Raw genomic sequence first — 9,504 nt, forward strand, 5'->3', positions numbered from 1 at the left:
TGAAGCATGGTGAGATTCGATCACTTTATGCTTCAGATCACAGAGCAGGTAAAAAGAGCTGGGGGTGCCAGCTCAGGTCATGATCCCAGGGTTCTGGGATCGAGCCCCGCATCGCATCGGGCTCTCGGCTCAGCAGGGAGTCTGTTTCCTCCTCTCTCTCTGCGGGCTTCTCTGCCTACTTGTGATTTCTGTCAAATTAAAAAGAGAGAGAGAGAGACAGAGCTGTCATGGAAGTCAGGCTTCTCTGCCTCTAGTCCCCATTTTCTTGCACATATTGTGCTGCCGGCCCATGATAGACCATCATGGGTGATGGGCGGTCTTGCTGCAGAGAGAGCCCTGAGCTCCCGCTGGGATTCAGTTCTCCAAATAAGGGCAGAGGTGCCTTCACCACCAACGTAATGAAGCTTCAGCCTCAGGGCCCCTCACTTGCCAAGGTGCTCCCATGGCCCTGTGCCTGCTCGTATATTATCCCACATCAGGTCCAACAACACCCAGACCTGTCCCTGGGCCCAGGTGTACAACCTTTGATGATTTTCATGAAAAGCTGAAACAGTCAATACGAGTTATTTAGTTGACAAACTCCACTGGGAGAAAAAGCATGCCTTTTAAATAAATTGGAGCTCTCGTGGAAAGACCTGGGATGTTTGCCGAAAGATGACCAGGGACTGTAGGGGAACGAGAAAATGTTCGGGGCTGGGATCTGTGCACAGGGCACCTGCAGAGCTGTTAGCCTAGGAAGCCAAGAGCTGCAGCCTGGGGATGGGCCCCCAGACACAGTCAGCTCCTGAGAAGAAGGAGGCCACGAGTTGGTCCTGAGGGAATCCATCATTTGCTTCCTGAGAAGACAACCAGGGGGGCCGTCAGGCTTCAATGTAGCTGGGACAGAATGATCACATCCTGAAACCTCTTTCTGATCCCTTGATAATTCCTGCTTCAGGCACCAAGGCATCTGATTATTTTCGGACATTGGAATGCTTCATGGAGGACAGACCAGATCTTTCTAGCTCAGGTCCTGAGATCGTGTCTAAGCCGCTTGTTGGGTAGGGTGTTCTATGGATAAACTTGCTGGTCATCCCATGGCACGAGCTGGAGCCATGTCTTCTAATTACTACTCCCTACCTTGTGCTTGCCTTGAGGTCTGTAAAAGAACTGGAAATGGGTCATGAAAACTGCCTACCAGTCTGGCCCTCGTGGGGGATTTGCCCAGGCTTAGACAGACAGCTACCATCTGAGGTCAGCCATCCTGTCCACCAGCTGTCCGCCATGGTGCCAAGCACTGCAGTCGGTCTTGAAATGCATGACGTGGATCACTGTCAGCCCTGTGTTTCCCCCTCATGCGTGCCCACTTATCAGACAGACTGAAGCCAATCAATCTTTTATTGATAGCAAACGTCGGTAGCATGCGTCAGCATGAAAGCCAGGGGGTCATGTGATTTCAAATCTATGTTTTGAAAAGCTCCTCGTGGACAACGTTGTTTGTGGTCTGAACTCGTTTCAAGTGAACTTGTTTTGATGAAACAGTTTTGAAATCAGATACTGGGACTTTGGTCTCGAACTCTCAGCTCCTAGAGTGGAAAGGACGGTTAACGTGACTGACACCACAGTAATGGCAGTGGCGTCCTCAAGAGGTTTTACCAGCAATTTGAGCGGGACCGTTTAGATAAGACTACTCTTTGCTGATCTAAGAGCTCTCCAAGGATCTTGAGACACTTGCCTCTACTGTGGCCAGGATATTCTCGGTCGGTAGTGGTGACAATCTTGGGAAGCAAGGGGACATCTAATCCTGCCTGGGCGAGCCAAGGTCCTTGCAGCCAGTGGTACAAACCGTGGGACAGTCGCTGGACTAGTAGACTTCGGAGCAGCCCACCTTGCCTTCCAGTGATGGCGCCATCGCCTGCCAGCTCCAGGCCCCAGCAGTGAGGGACCTGACCTGGCTGCTGCTAACCAGCTTTCAGTTGGAAGGACTGACTACTCCACTGAGAACCAACTTGCAGAAGCGCCGCCTGGACAAAATTTGGATTTTATTTCTCTCACCTTCCCTCTGCCTGGAACAAAAGTGTAATTAATCTGTCATTGGTTTGGAGTATGTTATTTCTATATTGGTTTATTAAGAGGCATTACCTTGTAGGCTATTGGCTTGTAAAATATTACTATGATGAATTTTAATTCCCATAATGAGCCTGTGTCAAATAAATGATTGGCAAAGATTCTCTGTCTCTGAGCTTCATTTGCCCTGAACAAAACACCAGTGTTTTCTGAAGGGCCCCGGGGGGATTTTTTTTGTGTAGGTCTGCAGTGGGATTGGGAGTAAAGATTGCCTGATGCCACGGGTCCAGGGCCAACCCCTTGAGGTGCAGCCAGGAAGGAACGAACCCAGGGGAGAGAATTCCTAGGTACTGGAGAGCAGACCAGCTCTAGAGGAGAGCTGAATGGAGCCTTACTGGGGCCTATTTTGTGCAAAGAACCATGCCGGCCCCTGCAGGGAACAGAGGTAAGAGAGGGCTCAGGCCCTCATGTATCCAGTCCCCTCTGAAAGGTCTGCTTTCCGTGTTGCAATTGTCAGAAGACTTTTTGTTTTGACGTATTTCCCGCTGTTTCAACAAAGACTTCTTCGGCCAAACACTTATTTGCAATTTTACCTTCTGCCTGCGAGCTAGATTTTTAAATGTCGATCTAATCTCAAATGCACAAGAAAACCATGATTACAGTAACTGGGTTTCAAAAGCGCACTTGGAGCCTGAGTGAGGAGAGATGCAAAGTAGCTATGGACAAAGCACTTTTGTTCTCCTCTGTAGACACCCTCAGCGGGAGTTTTGCTGGGCCCTCTGGAGGGCGCCCAGGAGAGAGCAAAGAGGGAGAGAGCATGGGACAGCCAGCAATCCTGTCCCTCCTCTGCTGCTCAAGGACCCTTGCCCGGGAGCAGCAGCTGCCCCCTCAGCAGGGGGAGCTTGGCTTGTCCCTCTACGAGGACTGACTGTACTCTCCTCCCGCGTTACCCACAGTTAACCTAGATGTGGGAAGCCTGTTTTGTCTCCCTCCAAAATCAGTTAGATGCGACCACTCGGACTGATACCGTCTGAGAACAGAGCACATGTTTCGTTTATTTTCAGTGTTAGTTTAGGGATCTGGGTACCTGGGAAATTCAGAGACATCTGTTGCATCAAAAATGCTGGCGACATAAATGCTGGTTATCTGGCAGCCCCCAGACCCCCTTCATTCTGGTGAGCGGACAAGGGGAGCCCATTGGAATTGGGGATCAGAGAGACATCAGCTGGGGAGCACACCGTCCTCGCCTCACAGCTCTGCGTCCGCGGGGAGGTGCCCTGAGCTAGCTTACAAAGTGTCATCGCACAAATACCACTAAGGATGCAGGAGTTACAGCATGGCTCTTAGTATTATTCTGTTTTAACTCCTGTTAGATTTTCTCTCTATGAAGCCGGCTGTCCTCAGGTCTATCTTTCCCACACGTGTGCACAACTCCAAAGAGCAGGAACGGTCCTGCTCGTGTCACTGGCATAGGAAACAGGTGGGTCCACTTTGAAATCCCAATAGAAGGGGTCTTCGGTGTCTAATGAACATTCTCCCAGGGCATCAAGGAGTTGAAAGAGAAGAAAATTTCCAGGAGAAAGGGTTAATGGATGCTCCTTGGAGTCCTGAAGCTAGGAATGACGTTGAGTTCTGGTTGAGTATCACGTTTCCCAAAAGTGCCTGCGGGGACTGGGGGGCTGGGAACCCCCAGCAGTGGATAATGGAGAGTTCACCTGTGGATAATGGAGAGGTTATGGAAGAGCTGGGTCAACAAGGTCTGCCAACTTCTGAGCTGGTGTGAAAAGACATTCCCTCTCCGGTACAACTGTCTCCCACCCCTTCCTGCCCAAGTATTTCTTCTGATTGGAAATTCCAGTCTTGCCAAAGTTTGGGTGGCAATAAGACGCAGGGCTGGCTGGTGACTCGGGACCAAGGGGACTCTCTGTACCACTCCCTGCTTCCCTGTGTGAACTTGCATGCAAGACTTGCCAGGGCCAGTGAGCCAAGAAGGCCCAATTGTTTCTATCTTAATTAAGTTACATAGGAAAGAAAGAGAATGAACGAGGTGATGAATTCAGATTTTCTTGCTGAAACCCAAAGGTTTTTGGTTTTTTTTTTTTCACCTGGATAGCAGTCAAAAGCAAACAGAAGAGATTTGACAAGTGTCTTTGTCACCTACCGTTTCAGCCTAGCCTCTCGTGCCGGAGACCTGGTCCCCTCCCTAATTCCCCAGGTCCGCTCTCCAGAAGCCATGGCTGCTAGCAAAGATATTCTACACATAAAGAAATGTGGTTATGTAACACCCTCCTTTGTAAACCAACAATAAAATGTGTACACCTACCAGCATGATTTATACATGGCTTTATGTCTTGTTTTCTTGACAGAATATTTCCCATAATGGAAGGAAGTATTTTAATAAGAGTAATCTTGCTTAACATAAGTCTGGCATCTGTCTTAGACATAGCCTTTTACCAGCCACTTCTGCCATAAGGTGGGAGGCTTGAATCTGGCTCTCCTTCTTCTTTTCTTTCCTCCTCTGGGAATGAGGGGTGGAACTAGATGCGCTCTCAGTTTGCTTCCATCCATTAAAATCTTTAAAATTTAGTTTAAGGGCAGCCTGGACAGCTCAGTCTGTTAAGCATCTGACTCTGGTTTTGGTCCAGGTCATGATCTCAGGGTCGTGAGGTTGAGTCCTGCCATGGGCGCGTGGAGCCTGCTTGGGATTTTCTCTTTTCCTCTGACTTCCCTGCCTCTCTCCATGTCCCCCCTCTCCCCTCTTCCCTCTCCCCTGCCCATACTCTCCCTCAAAAAAAAATTTTTTTTTTTTATAGGAGAGGAAGTGGAATGGCAACAAGTTTATGGATCTATGGTTTGACTCTGTGCACAGAGCAGGAATGGGAATCAAAGCCCTTCCCTTCTACATCAGGACCTTGACACTAGAGCTCATCGCTCTGTGATAGTCACTGCTGCCTTCTGGCTGTGGAGGGCCCGGGGAATCCTGGAGCCAAAGAAAGACAGCAGTTTATACTCACGTAAGCTTTGGGGTGTGGGGAATTGATAAGAACTATCTGGCTAGACTGATCAAGTTTCCATTCTCCTGATACCAAGAGGCTGGATCCTATCTCCCGTTGATGTCATGGGATGTGATCTAAGGGGATGAGAACAGGTGCTGGGGTAAAGGACATAGGGGAGAAAAGATTCTCCTACACATGGAGGTGGATTCAAGGTGATGGTAAAGGGTGAAGAAGGAATGGTTTTTAGTATAGAAAACAAAGCCAAGAGCTGCTCATTAAAGTTAACAATGACAAAGGTGTTGCTAAGTGCGAGCTGCGTGTCAGGATTGGGGGATGTAGCTGTGGCTGTAGTCATATTCCAATGAACTAACACTGTGGGAATCAGGCTCCTTCCAGGTAAATCACACTGTAGTTTTGGCATTTAACCAGAATCTAGTCACCGATTCTGCTGTAGAGGGTAGTTTCCCCACACCACTACGAAGTCTCAGACACCTGCTGGGTGTCCTACAATTCGACAGGTTTCCGACATGGCCTTCCTGGAGACAGCGTCCGATTCCCATGGGTCAAGGGTTCAGTCCCACAAAACTGCCCGCACACAAACACACTTCTGATGCCAGTCGCAAGTCCGGATTGTGACCCAGGCTTCTGACTCACTGGTTATACATCAGAGGTCCCCGTGACTTCCTTCTAGGGTTTGATTGATAGAGGGCTCAGAAAACTCAGAGAAACATTTTATTTACTAGATTACCAACGTATTACAAAGGATATTAAAGGATACGAATCAATAGCCAGAGAAGAGATACATAGGGTGAGATTCTGAACAAAGGAGCTTTAATCCTCATGGAGTTTGCAGCCTGGCGTTGTGGTACCTCCTGTGTCTTGGGTCACCAACCTGGAAGGTCTCTGAACCCCATCCTTTTGGTTTTCCATAGAGTTTATTACAGAAGTTCAATTGGTTAAATCATAGGCCATTGGTGATTGATTGAGCCTTCAGCCCCTCTCCCCTCATGGAGGTTAGGAGAGTGAGACTGAAGCTTCCAACCCTCTAATCACATGGTCGATCTCTTGGCATCTGGTTTCCATCCTTAGGTGCTTTCCAACAGTGACCTCTCATTAACATAAACTCAGGTGCCACTGAGAAGAGTTTGGTATGAATATCAAGACCCCTTTATCACTTTTATAAATTCCAAGGTTTTTACGATGGGATATGGGGACAAGGACCAAATACGTATTTCTTCTTATACATCACAATGTCACAGCATTATTATTTCTGTTTGGACTCAATAGAAGCACAGACTCAATCAATCATTTGTGAATTCAGCAAAAAGATGCCAAAGGTCCTACAAGCAAAGCTCGTCTGAACTAACTTTAACCTTAGAGTTGGCAGGTATGGTGGGGAGTGCTAGTGTCTTTGGTCATGTAACTCAGTGGCTGAGACTTAGAACGCAGAGGTCAGAATGGATCTTATTTGCCTCCTGAAAGCCAGAGCCCCAGCCTGGGTAGGGGAAGTCTGTGTACAGGATTTACAAATCTGTTCTGTTAGAAGTGGTCAACCTGTCACTGATCCATTGTTCTGTCCGGCAAGGGAAAAACCTCAGAAGAAACGAGACTGACATTTACCGAGTGCAGGCACTACGGCTGACATCTTGGTAGCCCCATTTATGTGTATTAGTAAACCAGGGAACGGTTTTGTGGGGCTGTTTTGTGAGGATATATTCCTAGTACATGGCAGACCTGAGATTTGAACCCAGGATCATCTGGTTCCAAAGTTCACACCCTTCTTGCTAAACTCAGCTATTTCCCATGTCACTGGAGGGAAGAAGGTAAGGGATCACATACCAAACCTCATTACGGTGAGACTCCAAATCCTATGACTCCTACCTTATGTCTACCTCTAGAAATCATTGCTTGAATTATTGTAATTTTTTTAAAAAATATTATTCATTTGTTTAATTGACAGAGAGAGAGATCACAAGTAGGCAGAGAGGCAGGCGGAGAGAGAGGGGGAAGCAGGCTCCCCACCGAACAGAGAGCCCAATGCGGGGCTTGATCCCAGGACCCTGAGACCATGACCCGAGCTGAAGGCAGAGGCTTAACCCACTGAGCCACCCAGGCGCCCCTGTTGTAGTATTTTTTACATGGACACCTTCTCTCCTCCAGTGTAAACAGAACTGTATAGAATGTGGTCTTAGCACCTAAAAAATTTAGTCTGGCTGTCCAATTAGAACAAAATCCATAAACAAAGCCACCAGGTCCCACCATGTAATCAAGAATGTAATTGCACGGTACAGTGTTGAGTGTGCACACGGAGAATATAAAGTTGAAGGTGGAAAAGGTGTAAGGAGAGCGGGAAGGGGTCTGCTTCACTTACAGTCTTCCTTACACTGGGCTCCCCAGAGAAAAGAGCATGAGGCTGGGTCTGTGTGCTGATGTTTTATAGCGAGTATATATCCTAGAGCTGTGAGAGGGAGGGAGAGAGGAGGGAGGAGAAGGAAGCAGGAAGTGAGTCAGGAAATGACAGGAAGCGAATAAACAGTGATATTACTGAACGGGCCACAGCGTTAGGAAAAGCCACAGCTGGTTGCTTTGTCACATGGAATATCTTTGAGGGGCCATACAGCACACCGTGTCCCAGAACAGCCCCCTGAAGAGATAAATGGAAAGAGACTCATTCTCTCGCCCTCCTATTTCCTGTCTCATTGGTTGAGTTTCTGCAGGAATGTTAGCTTCCCTACAATCTGGGTTGTGTCTCCAGACACCTTGGAGCAGTCGCTGGGAAGCCAGTTTCCATGGGCTGCAGTTTATGGTTTCATCCAAATTCATGAGTAGGGGGAGGGGCTGGAGCTGCCTGGGTCCCATCAGGCCTGGGCATCAGAACAGCTATGGCTCCCCCTGGAGCAGGAGCCATGGAGGCCAAGTTGGCACTTGGAGATGGTCAGTGCTGGCAGCCGTGGCAATGGCAATGGGGGGGAGTCTTCATGAGTGAGCAAACCAAGGGCACTGGGGACAAGCGAGGTCAAGCGCATCTGAGGAGGTGTGTAAGTTGCATCTGATAGAGTTCCAAGGGAAGAGAGATGGAACATTCAAGATGGGGTATTCTAGAGTATTCTGTTCAAGAGATAAGGTAATCTGAGGTAATCTGAGGAAACTATTCCAGGGATAGCAATGTAGGGGAAGCACGGTGAGGGAAACTGGATAGCTCTGGACTTGTGGTAGCAGAACTGTTACCAAGGCCAGGCTGGAGGGAATTGGGTCAGAGATAGTTGCTGAACTCAGGAAGAGAGTCAAGTGACCTTTGGTCGATGGACACGGCCAACCCCAGAACAATAGCACAAAGACTCGGAAGGTATCAGCTTCCATCAGAAACCAGAGAGTAGCTTCTACTGAGGTAGACTTGGGGGTGACCGCCCCCGGGGCTGACAGCTGATGGAGAATGAGGAGTTCTGATCTGGAAAGGCTTTTGGAAGATCTCTGGCACAGGCTCTCAGAGAGCACCTACTTTAGGTCTTTCTCACTCCTGCCTTTTTTTTTGCAATTAGATGAGAGATGTAGCTTGCTCAAGGTTATAGCCCTGGGACGGGGGTTGGGGGGCACTTTACAGCATGAGTAGGATATGGTTGGGTACAGGGAAGCTTGCCACAGCAAGGAAGGCAGAGTAAACAAATGCCCAGGGCAGGAATGAGCAAGGCAAGTTTGTGGGGCACCAATGGGGTCATCCTGACGCAACAGAAGTTGAAGGATTATGAGAAATACTGGTAAACGGGTGGGATCATCCTTTGAAGGGCATTGAAAACAGGCAGGTCCGTTTCCGCTTGGTGTGGCCGGTAAGAGGTTGCTATTGAAGGTTTTGAGATGAAAGCAGAGCTCAGTAAAGTCTGCTGAGGCAGAAACAATAAATCCATTTTTTAAAAAATGGGACTTGGATCCAGGGTGTCTAGCTGGGAAACGGTTAAGTAAATACAGAAGCGACTGGTGCAAGTCTGGATCTGAATCTGGTAGAGGATGTAATCACAAGACGCGCTTCAAAGGGAAAATGGGTAGGAGTTGCATGTTGCTGGGTGTGGAGGTGAAGGAAAGGAATGAGCCCAGGAACATAAATGTTTAAGTCTGAGGGACTGCAAATGGCATGGTGCCTGACCCAGAGAGGAAGGTGAGATGGGTGGTCCTCGAGGGCAGGCGTGGGCATTGCTATTGATCAGCTGGGTAATGATCAGCTGGGCTGGGACGTGTGGAGGTTGGGAAACTCACTACTTAATCATCCCCTCATCTCTACGTGTGCAACAAAGATTATCATCAATGAAAGGACTGAGCAGTGGGGCACCACGGCTGGGGCAGTGGGAGCTGTCCTCCAGAGCACAGGGGACAAGGTGCGTTGTTTATGGGGAACTCACAGACAATCGTGAAATCAACTAGAAGTCCATGTGCTTTTGATTATTACTATGCCTGGTCAGTGATAAAATAT

The sequence above is a fragment of the Lutra lutra genome, chromosome 8 (assembly GCF_902655055.1).
Source record: "Lutra lutra chromosome 8, mLutLut1.2, whole genome shotgun sequence".
In the NCBI taxonomy this organism is placed as follows: Eukaryota; Metazoa; Chordata; class Mammalia; order Carnivora; family Mustelidae; genus Lutra; species Lutra lutra.